The sequence below is a fragment of the Tamandua tetradactyla genome, chromosome 3 (assembly GCF_023851605.1).
Source record: "Tamandua tetradactyla isolate mTamTet1 chromosome 3, mTamTet1.pri, whole genome shotgun sequence".
Taxonomy (NCBI): Eukaryota; Metazoa; Chordata; class Mammalia; order Pilosa; family Myrmecophagidae; genus Tamandua; species Tamandua tetradactyla.
Window position 1 is genome coordinate 194,806,671 of NC_135329.1, and position 22,724 is coordinate 194,829,394.

A 22,724-nucleotide genomic window follows, 5' to 3' on the forward strand; every position below is an offset into this window, starting at 1 on the left:
ATCCCACCCAGACCACTTGAAACGCGGCTAGTGTGGCTGGGTTTCGAGATCATTCAGAGACTGCTCCATGTCTGCTATTTATAACCTCTGGGTGCCCAGCCCAGCTTCCAGGTCACTAATTGTGGCCCAGCCCTGAGCCAACCCCCACACCTCCTCCACTGCCCTGCAACACAAGAAATAAGAAGCAAATTCAGTTTTACACAGCTCAGGAAGAACAGCCTGTAGTGAGATCTGAACCCAAGACCCTACATTAAATGCCTTATGGAAAGTCTCAAAATTATCCAGAAGGGTCTGCCTTGTACTATGGATCTTGGAGAGCTGAAGTGACCCCTGTCTCTATAGCAGGCATCCTCTCCTGAATTCTCTAAGTTCATGTGAGGTTGAATCCTCAGTTCAGACTAAAGCCCACTCAAATACCAGAGAGGAGAGATATAGGCTCTAGGTTTTTGGGCATCAAGTACACCAGCCAACATCCAATAAAGAGCACATCTGTTTGAATGTCTATGCATCAATAGTCTGGTATGCCTGTCTCTTCTTGGGGTCTATTTGTCAGAATATCTACCCATTTATTTGCAATAATACTCCAGTCAGTCCATAACAAGAAAAGTACTCAGAGAGGAAGCACGCTCAAAATTAAACTTCTAAACATTTTTTTCTAGCATCCACCAACCAAATACATTTTTTTTATTCCAGGGGGAAGTAAGGCCAAATACATTTTAAATCCCCCATATTCTTAGTTTCAGACAGAGGTTCTGAATATGACAGGTTTTTTTTTGTTTGTTTGTTTGGGTTTTGGCTGGGCAGGCATCAGGAATCGAACTCGGGTCTCCGGTATGGCAGGTGAGAACTCTGCCTGCTGCGCCACTGTGGCCCACCTCTGAATATGACAGTTTTATGAGCATGCTCTAAATAATCCTTTTAATTCCAAGATGCTATTATTTGAGCATTATCCATAATATCGTTTTCTTCCCTAGGAATGCAGATGACTCTGAGATGGGTTTTTTAGCATTTGAGACTTCGTGAAGTTATCTGATTGGAGAAAAGTGTTTTATAAGGCATAAGCCTTAATAACATAGCTTTCTGGCAAAAAAACAAACAAACAAACCTCAGTGAGGCTTTCTTTGTTACTTTTATACTCATACTACACTGGGGAAACCACCAACGGGCCACATTTTTAACTAACAATTCTATCTCTGAATCCTTGCCCTCATCCCAATTAGACCTGCCCACTCTCAATGACGTCCTTATTCAGAACAAAGGACTGGGGACTAGAGGTGAAGGAAGAGTTAAAAGGCTTAGGAGAAGAGAGAGAAGTATCCTTCTTTTTCCAGTGCCCAAGCGATGGTTACCACTGTTTTCAGACAGCCCAACAAGATCCCAGGGCTCTATATCCTTGACCGATGCTGCCAAGACTATGCATCCCAACTTCAGTCTTCCCCTCTTATTTTGGGGTTCATTTGGGCCATTGGATAATATGCCAGGGATTCTTGTTATTGGAGCCAGAACCAGAATGCTGCTGTGCTATCTCATCATCACCCACAAATACCAATTCCCAGCCCCAAATGGCCCCAAATCTTTCCTCCCAAGACCACAAGGGGAAAAATGTTTCCAAATTAAAAAACTAAAACTGGCAACAAAGGTGCCCCATGGCAGTAACCTTTAAAACTGGCCATTAAAGTTTATAAGTCAGACGGGCACCAACGTGAACGATCAAGAAGAGAAAAACAGCCCCCTCCCCTTGAGGACCTGGAGCCACAGCCTTCCCCCTAAAGCCACAGAGCTGATGTCACAAGAAGCGTTTGCTGCCGTCAAGGGCTCTCTGTGTCCCAACGACAACCACTCACAACGTAGGCAGCCTCTGTGTGTTGGAGGCAGGCGGGTGGTGTCTGGCTTTGAAGAAAGGAAAGGAGGGCAGCAAGGAGACATGAGTTGGGGATATATCTGAGGTAGGGAAAAGTAACTAAGGGTGCCTGCAAATCACAGGTCGAAAGGGGACAGGCCCCATTAAACTGCCTAGGACAGTGGTTCTCAACTTTTTTTTTTTCACCCAATGCACATGAGGTATACCACATGTTTTCATTAGTAATTGTGGCTCATTATGCAACAATTCTTCACTATCCTGGGAAAGAGGGGACACAAAGAATTTTTTTGGAAAGGGTATGAATAGTTTGAAAAGGCTTCCAAATGATTCTGAACACCTCCCCTATAGGGTATGTACTTCCATTGAAGAATCATCCTTTTAGGTGGCCTGCCTCTCCCCAACTCCCTTCCTTCCTTCCATGTATTCAACAAATGCTTTTGAGAGCTTATATGTGCCAGGCATTGTACAAGGGGCACTAGGGATACAGCATTGAACAGATAAAAATCCCGCCTCCATTGAGAATCCATGCCTTCACAAGGGAGAAACACAATATAATATAAAAAGTAAAATCTGTGGTATGCCAGGCAATGATAAATGTTAAAGAAAAAATAGAGTTAGGGAGGGGGATACAAAGTGTTGGGGGACTGAAATTTTAGATAACGTAGCCAGGAAGTGCTCAATTAGGGGGTAGCATTTGAAAAAAAGAACTGAAGGCAGAGAAGGAATGAGCCATGCAGACAACTAGGGAAAGAGCATTCTTAGCAGAAGGAACAGCAAGTGGGAAGGTGCTAGGGTGAGATATGCATCCAGCAAGTTCAAGGAGCAGTAAGGAGGCCACCTTGGCTGGATCCCATGTATCACTGTTCCTCGGAGAGCTGCTCCTCCATTTTGGACCCTATGGCTCTGAGGAATCTGGGCTGACTGCCCGTGGGACTAAATTGTCCAGGCCAGGCACATGCTCACAAGCAGAAAGAACTTAAACAGTTTGGTGAAAAGGAACATGGGTAGGTAAGATGAGCTTAACATTAAAGTATTTCTCTTTATTTAAACAGCTCAAAGTTCTTTGAAAGAAAATCTCATCCATCCTCACAAAATCTTTGTAAGGAAAAAGGTCATACTACTTAACTAGGGACCATAGGGGAAAGAATGACTAGGTCCAGAACCATTTTTAAAGCTCGAAACGAGAATAGAATTTTCTTTTGATACCCAGTCCAATGTTCTATGATTCATAAAATCACAGAATATTCAAAGCTGAAAGAAGCCTTAAGGAATTATCTTATCATTCCCCTCATCTCATTCAAGGAGCCACTGCCAAAATCAGAACCCAGGTTTCTTGGATAAAGGGTTAACACACTCTAGAAAGTCAAGTAGGAGAATGGTATAGATTTTTAAAAGAGGGGACCATTTCTCTAAAATCCTACATTCTAGAAACTCTCCTGTAAGGGGCGATACGGTGATGACATAAGGATTACAGAAAACTAAGTTGTGATCTCTGTTCCCTAACCCTGGAAAAAATCCAGTTATCTCCTCAAGCTAAGTCTACCGCCCTTTATCTAGCTCCCTTCAGCCCCAAATGTCCGTGAGACAGAGTCTGGCTAAGCCAGTGGGCTTCAGGTTCTGAACACTAGATCTAAGTCTGCAATGTGAATATGGACACACATACACACACACACACACACACACACACACATAGTGGGAAGGAAGGGGAAAGGAAAGCACACACAACACAACACACCAGGGCAGCTGCAGAAAACAACTGCTTGTTAAGTTAAAATTAAACTCTGCACAAATATTGACCTTTGGAGGGGACAGAAACCAGTCCCATATTTACCAGCTTTATAAATGGGACTGACCACAGCTGCCCCACGTGCTTGGCCAGCATGATGGCAGGATGGGGAGAGGCCGCACTTTGGGGGTGGGGGATGAATGAGAGGGGCAGGAGACATTTTAAACATGCTCTTAAACGTAGTTACTACTGATAGGTCAAAGTTCCCTACAGCCTTAAAAGAGGAATTTCTAGGAAAGCAAATAAGGTAGTCTCTGAAAGTGGGGGGTTATAGAAGCGGGATAAAGAGGGAAAAAAGGAAGCGTCAGAAAGAAAAAAAGAGCTAAAAATCGTGAGAAAATACAACAGAAATTGAAGCATAATGGAGAGAACACTGGGGAGCTTATTCTTTTGAACCCTGGCCCTTGGTCCAACCAAGAGTCATAAGGGAGAAGACCAGGTGACCAATTTAAGTAAGCGTTTAATGGAGCCATCTGAATTGACCCAGTTTGAATCTTGGCTCTGTTGCTTACTTGCCATGCAACCTTGGGAGACTCAAAGACCCTCAGTTTCCTCATTTATAAAACAGGGAGAATAATACAAAAATATTGCCCTAATTCACAGAGACCAAAGCCAAAAGAAGATGATGTACATGACTTTGCCAACAGAAACAGCACCCAAGTGTAAATTTTTATTATTTCTATTCCAGCTAACTGTGTGCCATTATAATTCAAACTGGTCAACAACCTGCAGTCTCCCTAGGACAAAGGTCAGGTGCCGGCAGGGATAGTGTGAGCTTTCCCAGAACTCACTAATACTTAAAAGCCTGCTGAAGATATATACCCAAACCCTCCCCTTGCTTCAGGATAACAAGGTGGCCAGCCTGCTGAAAGAGGCCCTAAAAGTCACACTCAAGGCGGCAAAAGGTCCAGATAGCAAAGGAGAAAGAACCTGTCAATTCTATTTCCCTGAAAGCTGATCTCTGGCAACCTGATGTTTCAGGAACAAAAATCACAGATGCTGAATAACTTAGTGCTGTTTTAAATCTCTGATGCCTTCCCCTTCTTGTACACTCTCTTTTCCACTCATGACTTTCATGTTAATAATAGTAAACATCAAGAGTCTGAACCCATCTCCATATAAAAGCGCATGACCTCCTGATCATGCCACCAAGAAAAATTGCAACCCTTAAAGTCTTTTGAATAAAAATGCTTTGGAAAATACATAAAAAGAATTTGCCCAAATCAGTTGCCCAGTTCTACAGGAAGCTCTTATGTCTTTAGGTGTAATAGTGTTTACACTATACATCTCAAACTTATGGGATATGCAAGTCTCTATTACTTAGGGCCTATGAAAAAGACAGTGACTGGGTTACGGCCCTTTACCTCTTCCGTGCTAACCAAACATATGTCACTATTATCTTTCGACTCTGCTTCACTTGTTCAATGTTTTACCTTAATATATTACAGTTTATATTGTTAAGTGTGTGTCATAAAATGTAAACAATGTACAGCAAAACCATGTCAGCAATTCAGGAAGAATTTCCAACGCTGCAGTCTCTGCGGTCACAGGACAAGAAGATGTTTTGCCTTTGGTGCACCAAATACGTGCTGAAGCACAAGCGCAGAACAAATCGAGGGTGGGAAATGAACAGGAAAGGAAAAGCAAAACAGAACGGGGAAATTCTTACTCTAGGTGGGGGTCCAGCTTTCTTGAATTCGGATCCAAGAAATTATTTTAAAATGTAATCATTGTTAATCTCCATGCCCTCTTTCAATGGCTTAGTCCTTCTTTGGGAGCTCTGGATGAGTGAGATGCCTGCAGGTTCAGCCACTCAGGGCCTCTCAGGCTTTTGTTATTCTCCTCTCCCCACTCCATCCCACCTCTCTCATGAATGGACAACTTTCCCTCCATAGGTCTTAGCTCCCTCATCTTCCATAAACCAAGGAGAAGCTGAGCTAGCTAACCTTTCGCATTTGAGCCTGATTCCTCACCAACCTATTAAGCTATAGGCCAGAACTGATATTATCTTCCAGGCAACCTATACTTCTAGAAAAATAAAGGGAAATGAAAATCATAATTAAGATTGTCATCCATTTTTTAATACCCCAGAAAAGTTTACTCCCAGACTTGAGGTTCCCATGCTCATGGGAAAAGCCCAGAACAGAATCACTCAGCCTATAACTCTTCAAGATCCTCCTTCCACGAGGTTTTCAGCCAAATAAAATCAGTGTCTCAGACAGGGAGGTTTCTAGGCTAGGAAAATAGGGCAAGAGCTGAAAACAAACATCTTCAAAAGCAAAATATTCATAAGGAAAAATTCAGGGCCTTGAACAAGTTTAGTAAATCTCTGGAAAAGAGCAAAATGACCCATTAATAGGACAAGCGATTATCTCCAGCAATTAGAAGCGACGTGTCCAAGAACACTTTAGCCTATGAATGGCCTCTTGACTCTACCCACAGCTTCCTCCATCTGTGAGACCCTGCTGTTTGGCTCCTAGACTAAATTCAGGGTGCCTAAATTCAACAAAATTCAGCAAAAAGAAGCCCCCACACACACGTAGAATTTTTAATTAAATATTGTTTTTTCAATAATCTGCTCTCTTCAAGCCAAACTAATAGACTGATCTCTCAAAAGAAGTCCCTAAGCAGGTCGTGTGCCAGGGCTGATTACTAGTTACAGTGCCTTGGCCTAAACAGACAAAATGCCACTCTTGGGGGCTTCGAGATGGAAGGGCATCTTAATATAAAAGATAATGGCACCAAAGTTCTCCAAGGGACCACAAGAGGTAATGAGCAAATGGAAGCCAGAGCCACAGGAAAACTCTTTGATGCAGCCCAGCAATATGGAGAAGAAGGAGATTCTCACAAGCCGCCTGGACAAGGCTGGGGGCAGAGTGAAAGCACGAAGATGAGCCCCACAGGCCTGGAGAACATCTCCACACAAAAGGGCCCATCTATTTTTTACCCGAGGCTCAGACATTCCAGAAGTTTTTGATGGTGTAAGAACTGTGTATATAATCCAGAAACAACTACATTTCAAGCATACTAGGAAGCATCCCTCCATGGTGATCTTTGAAGCCTCTAGAGAAGCAAATAAGGAAACATTGCTACTGGGTACCAGTGAGTGCTGCCGACTCACCAGCCCTAGGAAATGTCTGAACAGAGTCTTATTCAAGCCAAGGGAAAACGCTGTTAAAACACACAAAACTCCTTTGACTAATGTGAGAGGGGGAAAGAGCCTCTATAATTAACAGAAACTGTCACAGGCATTGGGGGCCTCCGACGTGTACTACGCAAACCACTTGAAAAGACCCGGTCTTCCAGGAGAAGGCTGGGGTTTGTGAGTGGGGCTCCAACAGACTGGGGACAGCTTTTCCAAAAGAATCCCACCATATTTAATTTTTTTTAGAAGGAGGAGGAAAAAAAAAAGAGGGGAAAAAGAAAAAAAAAAAAGGAAAGAAAGAAAGGAAAAACCCAAACCTCAACTTAATAGTTTTCCACCACTGGAACCAAAAAGCAGAACAGAAGAAGAAAAGTCCAAATGCAACCAGTTTTCAATTAGGTCCTAATTAGAAAGAAAAGTGGCAGTGCTATTACAGATCTGGGGAGGAAGAAGTACAGTCAGTGACTTTAGTCTGGGCTGAGCCATCCACTTGAAAGCTATGATGATTAGAGAGACAATTTATGGTGAGAGATGGTGGTAGAGTGGGGGGGGGGGGGCAGGAACTGAAGAAGAGGGTCTGGGGATTGGCCAGTCATGCCATCAAGAACCAAAGCAGATAGTCAGAAGCATTTTTATTGATCACCCACAATTTGCAAAGCATTACACCAGGGCTGTAAGAAGAAATAAAGAAAAAAAAAAAGAAGAAGAAGAAGAAATAAAGGTAACAGCAGATGTAAATCTGACCTGAAGAGGCTTATAAACACTGTCCCTGCAGTAAATACCCACCTCGTAACACTCAGCCACTATGTACACATGCCCAAGACTTCAGAGAAAATTTAATCTTGACTTACTTTTATATGTAAACTTCATTCGGACCACTCACCTTGCCCCTCTTTGCATTTTCCCAGCTCCTTATTCATTTCCATATATGATACCCAGAGACCCCACTAGGAAAAGATGCCTTCCTCAAACATAATTCCTGAATGAAGCTATCTGAATTTGCCTCCAACCTCAAAAGAAGCCACTCTAGGCCTATACCCTGGCTTTGACAGGGTTTGACATCAAGCTAAGGCATTTTAGAATAGTCAGAAGGGCACTTTCTACTTTCTTCATGGTCCCAAAGGATTCAGGGTCCATTTTCTGTGAAAAGACCAAAATACATGAGAACAAGTAAAAAGGAGAAAGGGATGGAGCACCATTATATATGGCTCTATGAAGGAAGGGATCAACTGGTTCCATTCCAAGAAATAAACAAAGCAGTTTGATTGGCAGAGACTTGGTATACTTTCTTCCCCTTGCTCTGGGGTACCCTCTACCTTGTTGATTTAATTCAGGCAACTTGGGAGGAGGGACAGGAAGGGCTAGGGAAAACATGTCACAGCCTGCCGTGAATAGGGCCAACAGAAAGGAGAGGCAAAGAACAGAGCTGAGAGGAGAGGAAAAGAGGAGAGGCCTCTCTTCCCATCCCACAACCTGGGATCCATCCAAAACAAAGTTAATTCCTAACCTCGGCTTCACCACCCTACCCACTGCTTGCATGATTTATCCCCCTATCTGCCTGCATCGCCTTTACAAGTCTCCCAGACCTACACACCATTATAAAAGCTGTCTGTGCTGCTGGCTCGACCTGGCCTGGCCCGGGCTCCTGCCACAGTAACCCTTCCCCACCCCTTCATTTTACAAGCCTTCCACCATCATGGAAATCTGAAATCCCACGAAAGAACAGTAAACATCACAGAGGAAAGAAAATACTTAGCCAGGCCACTCTGGACAGCAGAATCACAAATGGTCTGATGTCTCTAAGCCAGGGGTGAGGGCCTCTAGGCAACAACAATAAGCTGACTTCTTGCCTTAGCTCAGCTGGACAATAAAAAAGAGAAGCACACACAAATGCACCAATCTTTTATGGGCCACAGCCAGGTGTCCTGGGAATTCCTAGGCTCAAAGAATTAGCCAGAATGTTAGGGAAACTCACAGGTAAACACAGAATGTGAAATTTTAAGAATTACAGAAAGAGACTCAACATTATTCAGACCACAAACTAAATCTGAATGAGCTTTGTCACCTTCTGTTAGGCTCCACAGAGAGGTAGCAAGGTGTACTAGAAAGGGCACAGGCTTTTGCACTAGCTGATGGGTTTGAAAGCTGGCTTCATCACTCATTTATTAGCTAGGTGGCTTTGGACAAGTTACTCATATTCTCTCAATCTCAGTTTCACTCTCTGTCCCATGGGAAAATTCCAACTGATAAAAAGGTTATAAAGATAACAATACCATGTAAAGTCCCTATGAGAGTGCCTGGCACTCAACAATTACAGATAAATTGCAGCCGTTATGATTAACATGTTAGACATGTTATAGAAAAAGGGGTGTCCGGCTCTTCATGCAAATTTAAATTTAGTCTGCTTAACAGATTTCCCCTTTATTCTATCCAAGCTTTTCCTTTCTAAACCAGATTCTACTGTTTGATCTCCTGGCCAGAGATGAGCTGAAAAGGCATTTCCTAGGAAAGCGCTCACCTAATCACTGTCTTGCGTGAACCTGAATCCTCACCACTGTGAACTCATACAGCCTATGTCTGCCCCAACCCCTTCACTAGGTCCCCCACTGACTCCTCTCATAGCAGCTATTCTTCTTTCCCTTCTTATGCCCCTAGAGAACCTGCCAGCATCCACTGGGTTCCATTCTTTTCAAGACCTGCCTATTACAACAGAGTCTAAACCAGAAGCCAGGGTTCATACCTTCCCCAATTAATTCAGTGGGGAAACGGACACTAAGGAATTCTCCATAAGTCTCTGGAGGTCCTGAATTCTCTGCCAATGAGGCTGAGTGCTCCCCAGAGCTCTGTTATTCACTTGGGGGTAGGCAGTGGAGAGATGGAGGGGGGGATCTGGGGGAAGGCAAGAAGAGAAGAGAGCCTTGATTCAGGGGGCCAGACTGAGTCCGCTACAGGCCAGGCTCCTCTGAGGTTTCTCGGGTGAAACACGCCTCTGTGATGGCTGTGTCTGTAAAGTGGATGGAAATGCCCATAAAGCCGTATCAAACCCTGTGCAGAAAAGGACAGGGATATATATAGAACCAGGAACCAAAGGGGCCACAGGGGATTCAGGCGGCCAGCTCCGCCCAGCCCTTAAACCCGCCCCAGAGAAAGGGGGAGGCCCACAGAACGAGCTCAAGGAATGAAGGCTGGAGACAGCCCGGCGGGTTTACGAAGGGAGTGGGGAAATTAGGGGCGTCGGGGACAATGCTAGGGGAGCGCTAATGACTAGGCTATGGGAATCAATCAGAGCTGGAGTGAGACTGTGCCTGCATCGGTACACAGAAGTCAAAGAAACAGACTCCGACTTTTGGCAGGTCCTGGGGTGACTTGTAACACTGCTTTGGTGTCCTACAGTCTGGCCAGTGCGCTGCTTCCTTCTCAGAACCAAAGAGCCTCTGATAACCCAGCTTTCCCTATCTGCCTCCACTCTCCCAACAGCATCTCCAGCTTGAATTAGTTCATGAGTCAAGGTTCTCCATCCCCCACTCCCTTAACCCCACTCCCACCCCTCCCCCAGAGAAACCAGGGTGGATGTCAGGTGAAAAAAGAAATCTCTCCATAAGGAAAGTAACTTGCCACAAGAAAAGTATCAAAAGAGGGAAAGGTGTCAAAAGATAGAAATGAATTCACAGAAAGGAAAAAAAATGCTCCAGAATGAGGTAAAGGCCCTATAAACCATGACATCTGGAGGAATCTGGCCTTAATGAAAACATAGTCATGCCAGGGACAGACAGAGAATCAGCTCTTCCACTCTTCGATTTGCGGGCTCCCCTTGTCCCCAACAATCTCTCGCCAAAGTAGGATATCGGCAGGACAGATCTCGGGTAATGGGGAACTAGGAAACACCAAGCCCACAAGAGTTTCTTACCTCAGCAAGAGCTATGAGTGCCAGCCCCCCAGTCCACCACGCCCAAGGAAAAAGAGGCTCTGCTCTTAATCCTGATTCTCCCCCCCACCCCTCCAGGATGAGAAGTATGACAATGTTTTGGCGCCATCTGCTGTCCTTTCCTGACAGTTAAGGGTAGAAGCAATCTTTGAACAGGATGGACCTCAAATTTATTGTCCATAATTCATCATAAGCTCTAAAAGAATGAAATCCAACAGAAAAGACACTTTGACCAAAGGGACTATGGCTATGGAGCACAGCAGAGAAATCCAGTGTTCCACCCCTCTCCTGTTAGCTGGGACAAATGTCCTGCTAGCCAAAACGCTCTCATTGGGTTTTTATTTTCATTCTTACAGCCTTTAGTCTATAAGATTCTCGCTGATTTGAGAACTGTGACTACTCAACAGATCCTTTCCCTAATACAGTTCACATATTAAAAATTATTAAAGATTTAATGATTTTTAAATTATTCCTATATCACACTGTTTCGGTTTTCTTGGTTTTAGGCAGATATTCTAACTTTGCACCTAGACCACATGAACCTTTTCATCAACACTAGAATGAAAGCAGTGCCGCCCAATAAGAAATGAATTAGCTATTTCATCCTGCTCTCCCATCCCTATGGTCCTCACTCTGGGCAGCCATCTAATAAGTAAAAGCTCATTGAGAAGTCAGTTCGTCTTATAAATGCATACATTTGCTCATTCTTTTAAAAAATATTTCTTGAGATCCTACAATGGATCAGACACAAGCTGGAGGTGATAGTAGCTGAGTGAGACAGACAAGCCTCCTACTCCCAGGAAGCCTACGTTCTAGCGTCATTTATCTGACCCATTAAGGTAGTGCAGCAATTTCTTACTCATCTTAAAAGAATCCCATGTGTGATTAGCAAAGATAAAGACAAATGTAAACTGACTTTGTAAACAGACAGAAGGAAGAAATGTAAGAGGAAAAGTAAACAGAGTGAGGCAATGAATAGGTATAGAAAAAGAATTGTTAATATTCTTCCTTCCTCATATTCCTTACAGCTAAGTTTTTTTCCTAAAACCTATTCCTGGATGCAATCTAGGAACGGCATGCCAGCTACCAGGGTCAGCTTCCTCAGACCTCGAGACCTACAGGTCTTCAGTGTACAAAGTATGGACGAAAGGTGATAGCCATTCAATATGTAGGACTGACAGTCTAAATTACATGCAAATATTTTCCCAAATGGCCATTTGTAGGGCCCCATAAAAAATATCAAAATATTTTCATCAAAATACTGCCATCTTAGAGTAGATGGAGAAGCTTCTGATAGGTCCTAGCATATCCAGTAAATTAAAGGGAATGGAAAGTGAAATATGGAATCTTAAGGCTAGCCATGTCTTCTCTTCAGCTTGTTCTCCAATTGTTTCCAAACGAGACTCTACCAACCAGGTCATTAAGGAAAGAATCTAAAAGAATTCTAGGAAAGGAGTTCCCAAAGCTTCCCCTGATGCCATATTCTAGTTAGGCAAAAAATTCTTCTCTCTTTTTTAACTACATCCTCATTGCTACAATTCAACTTCATCCCTTCTTGATCTCTCTTGAAAGAAATGCAGAAGAGCCATTTATCATCCTACACATGCTACTTTTTCATATTTAAAAGGTTGAGCTACCACTCAATCTACTCTCTGGATTAAATCATTCCATTTTCCTTGGATTGTCCTTTTTTATTCTGTGTCCATCTTTTTTATTATTGTCATGATTTTCCTATGTTTTACTAAGACCCCCCCACTGCGCGCATACACACACACACACACACACACACACACACACATCTTTCTGGCACAGCAACAAAATTCTAAGAGCCTAAATAGTACTAAATGCAATGGGAGGGTAGCCTCAGGCTCTCATGGTATTCTTTTAATTATACAATCTGGAATGATGTTTGTCTTTTTAAATACCAAGAATATCCCAAAGACTACAGCACTTTTTTTTTTTTTTTTTAAACATGGGCAGGCACCGGGAACCGAACCCGGGTTCTCTGGCATCGCAGGCAAGCATTCCTGCCTGCTGAGCCACCGTGGCCCCAGCACTTTTTTTTTTCAGAAAAAAAAAATGGTAAATTTTCTATATCTAGGGAAAAGGGTACTTCATAGGAAAGAAGTTCTATTAAATAAGGTACTGGAATAGCTAAGCCAGATGACAAAGGGAATAGCAGCCAAGGTTAGTAAGCAGAAAGCCAAAGACAGGGCACCTGGAAGGGCAGTATGCCTTCTTGAGTATTACCAAAAGAGTCACAGAAAATTCTACTTTACTTTTCTAGATCCACCCTCTTTTCAGGAGCTCCTTAGGATTTCTTCACTGATTTCCCCATAGAGAAATACTTCTTCATTTATCTTCGCTCAGCACCCTGTGTATACATCTATTACAAGCACTGTCAGCTTATAAGCAGCTGTACACCTATCTGTCTCCCCATCTGGTCCATATGCTTCTTGCAACAAGGATCACATCAACAATTTTGTGTCCCCAGCACTCAGTACTTAAAAATGCTACTTTCCTCCCCTGCCCCTGCCTGTAGTAACTAGTACAAGAATCTAAACCCAGTGGTATTCAGTAAATGCTGGATAAGGATGATAGCATTAATAACAGCTATCCAGCACAACTCCACTAAGTTGTCAGACCAGTTTAGGATATTGGCATGAAAACTCCATTTACTCTTAAGGTTTGCCTCCTCCTCAAGAAACTCCAGGAAATAGGGTTAGTTTTAAGTTCTAGAAACTCTGGTCATTTCTGTTTTCTTCAAGCTAAGGACTGAAGGAAGACTGCAGATGCCTCCTGAATATTGATGAGTCTCTGCGGTCACATGAATATTAACAACACCTTGTGGCTTTCGGGAATGGCAACCCAGCTAGAAGGTCTAATATTAACCTTGGCTAGGTCCAAAAGGTGGGAAGAGCATATGCCCATACATTCTCATGAGGAGAGAGTGTCAGCAGCATACAGTTTGGGAACTGGCAGACACTGGGTACAAGGGCAGTTAAGAAAAAACTAAACAATGTGGTCCAAGTCTTGGGGCTGGGGGCTTTGCTAACTGCTACCCAGACAGAAATCCCCAATTCTCAAACTTTGTTGAAATACAGGATGCTGAGAGTATATTCTACTCAATTCAGAGAACAACTGATAAGAATACACTGAACTGGTTTAATAGCTTCAGCAGAGGGACAGGGGAAGTTCAGAGTCATATCGCATGGGACAAAAACCAGAATCAAACAGTAAGGCTCAATTAAGCAACACAATATACATCTAACAGGCCACATATTAACAGTAACAAAAGGTCTACAGACTAGGGGGCTTTCAGCTGCATATTCTCTGTGAGATTTGCCAACACAGAGACCAACGGCTCTGGGTCAAAGGAAAGATGTTCTGGGGTTGAAGCAGCAAAAGACAGAAGGCTCTTTTAGCACCTACAGATTCCGAACCCAGGAGACATCAGAAAGAATGATGACTACTATCAAGAAAAACAAACTAGAAATACTGTGAACCAGAGCAGACCAAAGAAACCCATGCACCCCTGGCCCTGGGTCTGGGTTCAAATCCTACTTCTGTGCCACATGAAAGTACTATTAAAAGTACAGGTAGGTCAAGTGACCCCATGCAATAACTGGGAATAATGCTAATAATAAGATTCTTGCAGTACTCACAAATCAGGTCAGACTGCACTTAAGACTAGAGAAGTACCTTTCCACTCCTCTAGCTAGATCCTACTCAAAGGCCTTGACCCCTGAGCTCTGCCTGAAAAGCTGACCCAGCCCCCTTCACACACACTCAGGAGGAACAGAGAGGCCTGTGGGCCTAGCCCTAGCTGAGGTGGAGAGAGGCCACACCTAGGAAGAGGGTGGGGGCTGCTCACGGGAGCTGTGTTCTGTCACACAATTACCATATTATGTAGCTCTAATAAAAAGAAATACTTGAAGTTTTACTAGTGCCATATAATAAAGTATTTATAGAATCCGGGGGGAGGGGGTGGGTAGAGGTAGAGAGAGGGGGAGGGGGGAATCGGAATTGTCAGCAATCGGCCTGGCAACAACAACTCCCAGTATTCACAACGCTAGGCAAACCTGAAAGCCCTCAGCCTGGCCCATCAGGCCAGCAGGCACTCACCTGGAACAAGGTGGCGTACAGTTAACATCCCCCCACCCCGGTAACAGTGTGTGTCTCTGACTTCTTCCTGGTTAGCAAAAAAAAAAAAAAAAAGGATGAGGAACTGGGAGGAAACGGAAAGAGGAACGTAGAATGTCAGCAAAACCATGGAGCCTGGGCCTAAAGAGGCTGGGCCCGGAGTAAAGGGGACATCACTTGAAAGAATGAATGGAATGTAAGTTTAAAAAGGCTCCATTTGAGTGGTGCAAGGGTAGTTCCGTGGCGGAATTCTTGCCCACCATGCGGGGGACCCGGTTTCGATTCTGGGAGCTTGCACCTTCAGCAGAAAACAAAAACAAGCCAACAAAAAAGGCTCCATTCTGGGACTAAGCTTCTCACTCTCACCATTCAACTTACCTGACAGTTTTGACATTGGCCCAGACAGGGTTTTCCATCATTGCACTGGCCCCTTTTGCACATCTTACACACTATCCACTCCAACCACACACTCCAGTGGCCACCACCACGAGAGCAGTGCACTCCACACTTCCACAGCCACACGGCAGACACCCGCAGCTGCTCCCACACCTCCCCTCCTCACACATGGTCCTTACAGCCAGTGTCACATACACACACACAACACACCCACCACAACACTCGCCTTTCCAAGGACACTGGCTGCCTGGATTTTCTGGGCATCTTCCCAACTTAAGACACATCCTAGACAAAAAAAAAAAAAAAATTTCTGAGACTACAACCCTCTTTAAAATTTTAAATTTTCTATTACTCAGAAAATCTCCCCAAAGAGAGAAAGAGAGCAGTGAGGGCTGTGGCATTATTACAGAGGAGACTATAAACAGAACAAATATAGAGCTGCTTTATTACAAGGCAGTGTGGGGTTGGTGGCTGGCTGATTACAGGGACACTCCCCAGAGCTCTCTGCAGTCCCAGACCTCAATAAAGGCCAGACTAGCACTGCCTCCAACTGAGGGGCCATTGGATCCGGGGACCCCCTAGAATCCCTTCAGAGTCCAGTCCAGGATATAGTACCCGCCTTGGTTGAAGATAAGGAGGAAAGCAAACACAATCTACAAAAGACAGCACTTGGCAAAGAGCCACCAGGCCATCTTCTCAAAGGCAAACTTAATTAATATGGTTTGGATCTTTTGAAATCAACAGATTCCAAACCTCAGATAGACTATATGATAGATTTAAAATCCATATATATAAGGGCTAGTGCACAGTGAGGGAAAATAATGGATTAGAATACAGCGAAAGAAGCAGTGCATATTACATATAAAATCATAGAAGGAAAGAGTGGGAAATCCACAAGTCCTCTCTTCTGGGCTCTGAGCACATGGTGTCCCTTCCTGGGTGACTCACAGTGGGATCACCTTCACCCCTGCTTCATGTGGTAAGGGCCTCTTTATAAGAAGACACACCGCGAGCCTTCTCCTCCATCGCCGCGAGCCAGGGGAATTGCGTCACTGACCTCCACACACACTCCCCCTCTTTCCAGCCAGCCACCACATAAGGGATCTTGTCTTGTGGTCCCTGAGAGCCTTTCATCTGTGCTCCAAACCCACTGTCACCTTGGCCCTGAATCATTCCCCAGGAGACACTGGGAAAACATAGCTGGACAAAGAGCGTCTGGGTCCAGACGCTGATCCCTGCTGGTGAGAGAACCCAGGCCATGCTCTTCCCTTCCCAAAGGCCATACAGAACCCAGAAAAATGTTGAACCCATCACGGCCAGCCCTGCCTATAGACTAGATTTCGGCTGATTTTGGGTGATACCAATTCACTTTGGCTCCAAAAAGCAGAAGGATAAAATGGGCTGAGAAGCAGCCCTAAAGGCTCTAGCTCCTCTACCTGCCTTGTTCAGTGCCTGACTAGAGTTGGAAGAAGGCCAGCAACTATTACTCACTAGTTCGTTTTCATCCCACTTGGCTATTCTGAGAGTAGCCCCCAGGAAAACATTTTAGCAACAGAAAATGTCAACGTCTTTCAGATCCTTCTCCAAGATAGAACATTCCCTTCCAACTGTGTCTTAGCTCATATCTATGTTTCATGGTCCCAATATTTCCCTTGACTTTTTAGGTGATGATACTCAAGTTTGGTACTCAGCCATTTTTCTATTATTTCAGTACCAGTGGTCAATGAACAGATTTAAGATGAGCTACAGGAATGTGTTTTACTCTCTGAGCTTTGTCCCTTCTCAAATATGCTTCATTAGAACAAAGTCTCTGAGACAACGTAGGATAATGGGGAAAAGACTGTACTAGAAAGTCAAAGGATGAGGTTCTAGTTTCAAGCAATCCCTCATGGGACTCAAGGTCACTTAATTTATCTGAGCCAACCCAACCTCTCTCCTCATCCTAAAGTGGCCCCAGGGGGGTTAAAACTAACAAAAACAACACTATGTAAAGTTGTGCTTTATTTTCAGTCTTTTTATATCTCTAAGCAGGTAATCAATATATTTGTGCTGAATTTTACTCAAGGAAGTCTGCCCATCTCATCACACAGTTATAAAAAGCAAATCAAATAATAAAGGTAAAACTCCTTCGCAAAATACATAGCACCACAAAAATTTACTGAGTATTTACAAAGGATTAGACGAGTTAAACTGGACAGATGATATCCCTGTCCTCTGAGCACTTACCATCTAATGGGGGGGGGGGGGGACCAGAAAACCCAGTAATTACAATAAAATGTTGATGTCCTGTGATAGGACAAATAAAAGTAGCACATAAGAAAAGCAACTAAACTGAACTCAGAGGGCCAGGGAAAGTTCCCTAGAGGAAGTGACATCTTTACTAAAATCCAAATGACGAACAGGAGTTAACCAGGTGAAAAGGTTCAGTGGTGCTGACAGGGAGTTTCTAGAGGGAACAGCATAGGTCAAGGACTAGAAATAAGAGAGAAATCATGGCTCAAGAGAGCAACTAGTTCACTGTGACCAAGGTGCAGATTTGGGGTGGAAGGTAGGGAGTGTACAAGGGGGCAGCGAGTGTGGCAGAGTTTAAGAGAGGGAAATGAAGCCAGAGAGGTAAGTAGGGACCAGATCATGCAGGGCCTTAATGGTTTAATTTATGAGTCTGGACTTTATCTTAAAGTCAGTAGGGAGCCACAGACCACTAACATGATGACCAGAAGCCACATGACCAGATTTACTTTAATCAGTACCTCTTATCTGATGATTTTTCCTGATCATAGATCCCTGGGGTGAGTGTTGTGTTAAAAAGAGAAAAGAAGCAGAGGCTCAAAGTGGGCCTACTTCTTTTCCTTCTCTCCTTTAGTAAAAGTGGAAGCCAGTAGGATTCTACTCCCTTCCTTGTGGGACTCTCCAGTGCTTTAACTTCTTGGCTTACTTCTCTGGCAAAGAAAAACTTTTCACCACACAGTAAGTCCTTTCCAACTAGCTGTCCTATTGACCTGGGGTTTTAGTCTTCTTGCTTGAATATTACTCCCTGACTTTCCAGCTAGGGGTATCATGTAACCCTGCCAATAATCCACATTTCTGATCCAAGTCCCATGTTTTATCTCAACCCCCCCCCAATTCTGCCAATATTTACTTTTCTCCTCGATCTTAGATCGTTCAACCTCTAGAAACAATTTGGTGGCCTCATAACAAAAGAAGAAATAATGCTGACCAAACACATGATCAACCTGCAGGAGAAAGACCTCAAACCCAGATGATAATAACATACTAGTAAATGAAATGTCTGAAAACATCAGTTCCTTGTCTTTCTTCTTCACCTCATTAAGTCAACTAGAGCTGCAGCTCAAGGCTTAGAATCAATATCATATAAGAAAATCATCACGGCATTACCTCCCTCTCTTGGCCTTAACAATTTAAACTTAGAATCACAGAGTTTTATACCAGGGAAGAAACTTTAACAGACATGTAGTCTAACCTTCTACTTCAGCATCAGAGCATGACTTGGCACCTGAGATCAGATTACTTCTTACTGCCTAAAATTTCCTTAAGAATTCCCTTTGTAACCACCTCGCTTGAATAGGTTTAGTGTTGGACCTCTATGTCCACTAGACATAGGTTCTAGAACTGTGGCATTTAAAGTATGATCAGAAAACCAGTATTAGTCCACAACTCTTTGTTACTAGTTTATAATGAGATAAGTCCAGAAATTAAGTGTAAATGCTTAAAAACTTTCACAGCATTCTGACATTACCATGACATCCAAGTGCATATTCAGAGGACTCACCTCAATGAACAAGGTATAGAATAGTCTGAGTGTTGTCAAACTTTTATGGCAAGTGACATGCATAGTAAGGTCACCGTCAGATTATCTTGCAAAGCACTGCTTTGGAAAATATCATGGGAAGAGAAGAGAATATGTCTTGGAATAGGAGCACCAGCTCTCCTCCCTTCCCCCCTTTCTGGGTAAGATAGAGGGTGAATCTGCTGCTTAGGACGAGGGGCAGGAAGCTGTTCCCACTAAGCCACTGCTGTGTGGGGTGAAGAGCAGGGCAGGGGTTGGTGGCCAGGTTATCGGGCGATAACAAACTCAGCATCCAAGCACGCGACTTCCAGCAATGCAAGGAGTTTCCTTTGTTTTGGGAAAACAAGAGCCGCAAGAAGCCTCTCCTTGACACGTTCTTGCTTGGCCTCAGGAGGAGCCTAACCATCCCAACACACAAACAGGACAGTCCTGGCCAATGAGGGACAAGCCAGTACCCTGACCACAACCCCTGTTTGCTTTTCCTTTTCCACCACTTCCTCAGTTGGAGGGCCACTCTGGGGCCACAGGTAGCTGCCAGCCTAGGTCACCATTCAAGAACTTCACCCCTAATGACCCAGTACCTAGTCCATACAAATCAATTGCCCTTTCTCTACCCAATCTGGTATTCTTGGTCTGAAATCAACGGCTTATGGACCTATCCCTAGAGTTAGTTGTAGGTAAAGTTAAGCCTCAGTACTCTCTGACAAAGGTCATGGTATGTGCTAGCAAACAATGTTGCTGTATTGTTATATTATTATTATTATTTTATATGCTGTGTGGTGGGGGTCACATTTCATTCTTTTTTCATGTGAATATCCCATTATTCCAGCACCATCTGTTGAATTTTTTTTTTTTGAGGGGGGGAAATATATGGACAGGGACTCAAACCCAGGTCTCTTGCATGGCAAGTGAGAATTCTACCACTGAACTACCCTTGCACCCTGTAACGATGTTATTTTGAACTCTAAAATCAGTGTCTATTTACGTGCACAACAAGAACAATATTTGAGGTTTCAACGGAATATTCTGAACAAGTACTTGTATGTCACCTGAACAAGTCCACCTGATTACATTACATCCTCAGCTTCAAGAACCCAGTTATCACCAAGATTAACATATGACAGTGAATCTCGGCAGGATGCAGAAAGCTGCCAAACCTAAGACTCTCAGGAGCTAGCTAGGGAGTTTAGAATCAAAGGCAGAAAAGTACACCATTACCAAGGAGCCCAGCCCTTGGGGTACACGCAGAGCGAAGGTCTCAGCCTCTCAGGCTCACATAAACATGCCACCTAAGACCAACGTCTTCAGGATTCTGTCCAGGAGCTCTGCAAAGCAGGGCCAACAAGTCACACCTACTACGATAAATCAAGAACCTCAGGCACCAGCAAACGTTCTCCCTCTCTGATTGATCAGGGAAGGTTACTCTTTTCCCTGATGGCCCAAGAGCCCAGGTTTCTATGAAGACTCATTTGTCCAGAAAGGGGAGGGATGTGGGGGCGGGACTCCCCCCACTCCAGGCCTCCTTCATGCCGAAGAAGGAGGAAACAGAATAAGCAAAATAAAATTCATAAAGTGAAGCAGTAATTATGGTGTGGTCAACAAGAGGCTGCTCCTCAGGCCCATCATTATGTGGCTAAATTTAACGCCCTGCGCGGCCAGGGGAGCCGTGCGCCCCGGGCACCGTGTGTCCACACAGACGCCAGCTCCGCCACCTTCACCCGCTCGACAGCCGCCAGGGCTGCCAGAAAGCAGGTCACAATTTTTTTATAGTCTGTTTACCAAGATGCTGTTTTTACTGCCGAGGTTTCTCTCATTTTATCTCTTTTTCCCTTTTCCTCAAACAGACTGGCCTGTATTTTCTGTCCTGGTTTTTTTTTTTTTCCTTCTTTTTCTTCTTTCTCCCTCTCTCAGTACTATTTTCAGAACTCTAATTTTATATGGTATGTCCCTTTTTTTTTTTTTTTTTTTTTTGGTAAATATTTGCCATGACTAAGCCAGGCACATCCAGTTTAAAAGGCTCCATCCCACAAAACATCAGCTCTTTAATGATATGCATCTCATTAGCTTGCCCCATGAAAAGGGGTATAGAAAAAAAAACAACTTACAGACTCTCACTTTTTATATCTGGAGAGACCTATATTTATATATAAGAACACACTGAAGACTGACATTCTGTGCCCCAATATGAAGCTAGGACAATGGTCATTTGATTCAGGCTTTGAGGCCTCACAGCCTCAGGAGAGGGGACTGCTGGCCTGTATATCACAGCTGGCGGACCCACAGGCTCTGACCAGGTCAGGACAACTGGAACCAGTCCTCAGACTCTGAAGTAGTAGGGCTCTCTAGATCAGGGAAACAAAACCTTGGGAATACCTCTGACACTAAATTTCCCAAAATGGGTGTGAGAAAAAATAGAGAGGCAAAAGGGCACTGACATTTCCCTCCTTTGCTGGTGTTTTAAAGTCAAAGAAAGAGAAGTTCTGAATTAAGAGAGTGCTTAGAGAGATTCCCTCCAAGTTAGAACTTCCATACCTCCCTCTCACAACCCGGCTTCTCTAATTGAGAAAAGCCCCAAAATTGATGAGAGGACTTTTTACTGTAAATATTAGGTTCGATGAAAGGGACTACATTGAAAAAGGCAAAGCATTCACTAAACATTCTCTAAATGTCTGTGATGTTTTCAAATCCAGCTTGCTATTCTAAGAAGGGACTGGAGGAGCCCCCAGTGTTCAGTGTTTTCAGTAAGAAATCTTAGAGATGGAAGATCACAGGCACGTGGGTGGAGAGAACCTCGAGTGGCTCCTTGGGGAATCTGTAACTTCAAAGGTGTCACAAGGTCCAGAGTCTCTAACTTCATTTTAATTAGTTCATTTTAGGCATGCTCAGACTCTAGAGGATTGATCAATGCTAGCTATACTCAGAAGAGACTAATTTAGAAATTGAAATGCCAATTTATTACTTCACCAGGTAGGAACTACATTATTTCAGTGACTGGAATATCTTTGGCTGCTTTTTCCTGGGAATCTGAATAAATACTGAGACTGCTACTTGTTAAAAACACAGAACAAAGCAAACCTCGGCAAATGGCTTTAGAAGATAGTTCAATTATATTGCGGAAAAAGCCAAATATTCATCCCCATATTACCATATCATTGTTTGGCACTTTGTTGGAAACATTAATAAATTGTTACTCCTTGGTAATTCTTTTCCCTTTTTTTTTTTTTAATTCTATACCAACTCTGCCCCTCTGTTAGCACATCATAATTTTGTTATAGAAGAGTTTTTCTTAAACTGCTATAAGAGCCTTGAGGCTTACAAAACCAAGAGTTAGAAGAAAAGGATGTGGAGTAAGACAGAGGAAGCAGTACTCGGGGCAAAGTTCTCTAGCCTTGAATTACCTTCCTATCTCGTAAATAAATTGGGTCTCTACACTGCTCAGTCTTGCCTATTGCCCACTCAGGGTTACAAGTGCGGCTGTGCCACTCATGGCAAGGCAAGGGGACACCATGGAAGAATACTGGACAGAGAGAGTTCAGAGCCTTGGGTCCTGATGCCAAATTCTACCAACTGCTTGTCTATAAAAAAGTTTTTTCATCTTTGTGGGCTTGAACTTCCTTAGAAGTAAAATAAAGTGGCTTGATATATCCTTAGATTGATACA

General features: G+C 43.6%; 1 protein-coding gene and 1 long non-coding RNA gene across 4 annotated transcripts in view; one reads left to right on the forward strand and one right to left on the reverse strand.

Moving 5' to 3' along the window:
* The window catches only part of NHEJ1 (non-homologous end joining factor 1), a 92,027-nt gene that overhangs the window by 44,588 nt on the left and 24,715 nt on the right, over nucleotides 1–22,724 (reverse strand). The window lies entirely within an intron of this gene.
* Nucleotides 14,765–18,547, forward strand: LOC143678118 (uncharacterized). Its single transcript, XR_013173081.1, has 3 exons — nucleotides 14,765–15,056; nucleotides 18,120–18,223; nucleotides 18,414–18,547. It is a non-coding gene; the product is annotated as an uncharacterized LOC143678118 (long non-coding RNA).